This window comes from Dipodomys ordii, unplaced genomic scaffold (genome assembly GCF_000151885.1).
Source record: "Dipodomys ordii isolate 6190 unplaced genomic scaffold, Dord_2.0 Scaffold155, whole genome shotgun sequence".
Lineage (NCBI taxonomy): Eukaryota > Metazoa > Chordata > Mammalia > Rodentia > Heteromyidae > Dipodomys > Dipodomys ordii.
In genome coordinates this window covers 1069208-1074952 of record NW_012267371.1, presented here as the reverse complement: position 1 = coordinate 1074952, position 5745 = coordinate 1069208, and positions in this window count along the sequence as shown.

Genomic DNA, 5745 nt, shown 5'->3' with positions numbered 1-5745 from the left:
CACCTTCCCAGCCCCATGAGTACAATTCTTATCAAGCATTGTTGCCTCCTCCTTTAAGTCATGATACTCTTTTTTTTTTGATCCGGTTGTGGGGCCTGAACTCTGGACCTGGGTGCTGTCCCTCAGCTCTTCAGCTCAAGACTAGACTCTACCACTTGAGCCACAGCACCACTTCCAGCTTTTTTTTCCTGCTTATGTGGTGCTGAGGAATCGAACCCAGGGCCTCAAGCATGCAAGACAAGCGCTCTGCCACTGAGACACCTTCTCAGCACCATGATATTCTTATCTCCTATTAACCAGCAAAAATCTGGAAGTAGTGATTGGAGGTATGGTTCAAGTGGCAGAGTGCTAGCCTTGAGCAAGAAAAAATAAAAAGCAAGCCAGGTGCCAGTGGCTCATTCCTGTAATCCTAGCTATTCAGGAGGCTGAGATCTGAGGACCATGGTTCAAAGCCAGCTCAAGCAGGAAAGTCTGTGAGACTCTGATCTCCAATAAACCACTAGAAAACCAGAATTGGTGCTCTGGCTCAAGCTGTAGAGCACTCAGCTTTGAGCTGAAGAGTACAGAGACAGTGCCCAATCCCAGAGTTCAAGCCCCACGACCGACAAAAAAATAAAAATAAAATAAAAAGCACAGGGACAGCACTCAGGCCCTGAATTCAAGGCCTATACAACAGAGAGAGAGAGAGAGAAAGAGGAGAGAGAGACAGAGGAGACAGAGACAGAGACAGAGAGACAGAGAGAGAGAGATTGAGAGAGAGGCGTATGAGTACAAACTATATCTAGGTCTTGTTTCTGGTGGAGGGCCGAGGTGATTGGGATCTATGCATGAAACACCTTGGAGGAAGTCCTTATTTTCAGAGCTGGTGAGGGAGATGATCTAGGAGTTACCAGAAACCATGCTTACCAGAGAAGCTGCTTTGAAAACTTGATGAAAATATTCAAGCATACACAAAGATAGTGTACGTAATTCTATGCTAACATACACTTCAACAATTTTGGATTCTGTCACATTTGTTCCTTCTAGTTTTTTTTCCGTATGTATCTTTGGGAACTAAAGGTCTACTCTTAACCTCAAGGCTATGTTTGCATCTAATAAAATTAGCACTGATTTCTTGTCATAATAAATATCCATAATTAAATGTCCTCCACTTCTAAAATGTGTTTTTATATCCTCCAAAAACCAAAGGAGTTCTCTATGAGTCAGAAGAGGTCCATATGTTCATGGAGTGGTTGACTTTTTTTTTTTAATGGAGATTAGGTGATTATATAAAGTTCACATATTTCAGAGTATTGTGGAATAGTGAAAAGTCACAAACACATTTTAACCTACACAAGGCAAACTGTCATGATCATGTTCTATAAAGTTTGTGAATTCTGTGAGCTTTGACAGTACAACTATTTCTTCTACATAGATGGTATTTACACTTCTTTCCTTTTGCTTAGTGTAAGCTGTACCCTCTTTTCCTCTCACTCCTTCCCTCCCATCGCTGCCTTTGAATTGCTTAGTTTGTTTTCATCTATGTCCAATGCAGCTGATGGGCCTCTCTGTTGTATGTATGACTTAAAAAAATTTTTTTCCCCTAGTGCTGGGAATCAAACCCAGGGCATTACTCATAAGAGGCAAGCGCTCTAACATTGAGGTATTACCACCCCCCCCCACACACCCTGTTCTATTGTCTTTTAAAGCTCCTTCTCACTTTTCCTCCAGCAGGAAATATCCCCCCATTGAGAGAATTGGGTCAAATTCTCTTTAGAAGCTGGGAATATGGCTTAGTGGTAGAGTGCTTGCCTAGTATGCTTGAAGCCCTGTATTTGATTCCTCAGTACCACATACATAGAAAAAGGCAGAAGTGGCACTGTGGCTCAAGTGGTAGAGTGCTAGCCTTGAGCAAAAGAAGCTCAGGGACAGTGTACAGGCCCTGAATTTAAGCCCCAGGGCTGGCAAAAAAAAAAAATCCCTTTAGAATGTTCTACATTTTGGACCTGTCTGTTTACTTTCCTCTTTGTGCTATTTAATATGTTCTTCTATCTCGTGTATTTAACCTTAAAAGAAGTTAGCACTGGAAGTCTGATTAGGTTCATGTATAGTTTGTTGTTGTTTCTTTTTATCTTTCTTTCTTTCCTTCTTTCTTTCTTTCTTTTTTTGGCTTGAACTCTTGGCCTGGGCACTGTCCCAGAGCTTCTTTTGCTCAAGGCTAGCACTCTACCACTTGAGCCACAGCGTCACTTCGGGCTTTTTCTATTTATGTGGTGCTGAAGAATGGAACCCAGGGCCTCGTATATGGAAGGCAAGTACTCTACCACTGAGCCACCTTCCAAGCCCTGTTGTTTCTTTCTTTCTTTCTTTTATGTATTTCTCTCTGTGTGTGTGTGTGTGTGTGTGTGTGTGTGTGTGTACCAATGCTGGAGCTTGACTTTTTTTTTTTGGTTGTGGGGCTTGAACTCTGGGCCTGGGCAGTGTCCCTGAGCTCTTCAGCTCAAGGGTAGGGCTCTACCAACTTGAGCCACAGAGCCACTTCCAGTTTTCTGGTGGTTAATTGGAGGTAAGAGTCTTATGGACTTTCCTGCCGGGGCTGGTTTGAACCATGATCCTCATATCACAGCCTCCTGAGGATTACAGGTGTGACCCACTGGCACCGAGCTTGAAATTGGCCTCTTGGCTCAGGGTCTGGGCACTGTCCTTTAGCTGTTTTGCTCATGGGCTGGTACTCTACCACTTGAACTACATATCCACTTCCAGTGTTGTGCTGATTAACTGGACATAGGAATCTCTTCTTGCCTAGGCTGGCTTGGAACTGTGATCTTCAGATCTCCAGCTTCCTGACTAGTTAGGATTACAGGTGTGAGCCACTGGAACCTGACTGGTTGTTTCTTCCCAGACAATGCTGAGTACTTCAGATGTATCATATCAGGAAACTCACTACCTGGTTCTGTCATTTTTTAGTGAAGTTAAGGCTCAGTACCTGGCTGTGACACTTTTTAGTGAGGTAATGGTCTCTCAGATGATGCCAGCTTGATTCTTCCACTTTAAAGCTCTCTGGCAATCATAAATTTCTCCATGAATTTGCTGGGTGTGATAGTATATGTCTATAATTCCAGTAATCATGTGAGGAATACCGAAAAGTAAATGACTAGCTTAAGCTACTATGCAAGGTCCTGTTTCAAAGAGAAAAAGAAAAGAATAGAAAAAAAGGAGTATGATGTGTGTATAAATCATCCCTTCTGTTGTCTCAGGAAAAAAAGAAAGAAAAGAACTGGGGAAAAAATGCCCCTATGGGCTGAGAAGGTGGCTCAGTGGTAGAACACTTGCCTTGCATGCATGAGGCCCTGGGTTTGATTCCTCAGCACCACATAAAGCAAAATGAAAAAAGCCGGAAGTGGCTGTGGCTCAAGTGGTAGAGTGCTAGCCTTGAGCTGAAGAGCTGAGGGACAGCGCCCAGGCCCAGAGTTCAGGCCTCACGACCGGACCCTCCCAAAAAAAAATGCCCCGAGAAGTAGAATAGTACAGGAGAGAGATCAATTGAAAGACCAAGGGAGAAAACAGACATAAAGATGAAAACAGGGATTGAGGTCCTAAAAATGAGCACCCCCCAAAAAAAAAAAGACATATTTTCCAGGTGCGATGGTTCACTCCTGTAATCCTAGCTACTTAGGAGGCTGAGATCTGAGGATCTCAGCTCCAGCAGGAAAGTCCATAAGACTCATTTCCAGAAAACTACTCAGAAGCAGTCTTAAGTAGTGCTGTGGCTCAAATGGTAGAGCACTAGCCTTGAATAAAATAAACTTGGAAATTGGCTCAGTGGTAGAGTGCTTGCCTTGCATGCATGAGGCCCTGGGTTCGATTCCTCAGCACCCCATAAGCAGAAAAAAACTGAAGTGGCGCTGTGGCTCAAGTGATAGGCCCCTAGCCTTGAGCTGAAGAGCTGAGGGACAGTGCCCAGGCCCAGTGTTCAGCCCCATGATCAACAAAAAAATAAAATAAAATAAAATACGCTCAGAACAGTGCCTGGGCCCTAAGTTCAAGCCCCAGGACTGGCATTACACACACACACACACACACACACACACACACACAAGAAGAAGCAGGAGTGCTTCCAGATAAGTACCTGAGTCTCTTTCTTTCAGCTCTCTTGATGACTTCTCTCATCTCCTAGTCCATCCCAGGGATAGAGGACTTACAACTGGCTATGTGTGAGCGAAGTCACTAGGAGCCTGAGTGGAAGGTCCCTAGAATCCCTCATCCCCAGGTCAGTAAACATGGCTGTCACAGGCAGGATTACTGCTGTAAGATTGAGGTCATGAGGCTGAGAGAGCTTTCAGAGACTTGAAAGATAAAATAACCAGGCTGAAGGGTCCTGGCTAGAAGCAGAAGAACCTCAGAGGACAGCCAAAGTATCTCAGGGGAGGCAGGAGCTAGAAGCCTTCTGCTTGGCCATCTCTGATGATCTAAACACCCCTGACTTTTGCTGCCAGACTCAAATGAGACTGCTGGGGATGAATCAGGGGCACAGATGGATACCCCCAGGATCAGAAGCAGCCTCTGGACCGTCTTCCACCTCCTCTAGAGGAAAATCTTCCCCACATGAAGCACAAAGAGGTCAAGCAAAGGAGGGTCTCTGCTACAGACTGAGAACAGGGGGAGCAATAGCCAATGTACTCACTCTGAGAGGTTGCAAAGGAGGCTTCTGAGAATATTGTCCGATCCCAAAGATCCAGAGGAGGAGCTTCTAGAACCAGCAGAGTATCCCCAAAAAAGTAACTTCAAATTAGTCACCCACTCCTCTGTTCCAGGAGTGATAGAGGAAGAATTCTGTGTAGCTCACTGCCTCACCCTGCCTGGGTGGAGGTCCAGCTAACTCCTCAACTCATTCAGAGCTATTGCTTAGAGAAGCATCTTCACAAGTGTTCCAGGGGAATGAACAATGGGGCAGCAGCCTGCCTACACTATCAGACAGCGCCCCTGAGAACCTCGCTGTCCCCTAAAGCAGAAGCTACAGCAGCCCAGGGGGCCTGGAGGTCTCCAAGCAGCCCCTCGGCCACAACTGCAGCTGTTACAGCAGCCCAAGTGGGAGCTTCTACAGGCAGCTTGGCCCTTGGAACAAGGGTAAATAGGGCAAGGAGAAGAATGGCAGTAGGTCAGGGGTGGATGGGGGCAGGGGACACAAGAGGTATGGGGACACATCGAAGGAGGACAGGCAGGGCATGGAGGGCAAGAACAGGTACAGGGTGGGCCAGGAAGGCTGGGACAAGATGGACAGGTAGCTGTGTAAGTGGGACAGGCAGTGCAGGAGCATGTGGGAGGGAGACAACCTGGGCAGGGGCAGGGGCAGGGGCAGGCTGAGGGAGGGCAGGCCAGGCAAGGAGAAGCAGCCTGTGGTCCTTGGCCTGAGGGTGCAGCAGACTCTTGGTGAGTAGCCTTCTTGTTCCGAGGCCCCAAGCGGAGGCCCAGAGAGAAGTCCATTGGACTACTTACTAGAGCAGGCAGGCTGGGGGCTGGGTGGATGAGAGGGCAGGATACAGCGATGGGAGGAGGAGGAGTGGACTGTGGGGCAGGATTAAACCCAAGACATGCTGAGCCTTGTTGATCCTGCGGGAGCTCAGCCCTCCCCTTTCAACCCTCTCCTTCCAGTCTGGTGACGGTCTCCTGCCATCTTCCTCTCCACTGCCACCCCGCACCTGCACCAGAGTAGAACACATTCCTCAAATCAGACATGCATTTTCAGGCCGCCAGTCACCTGTTCAC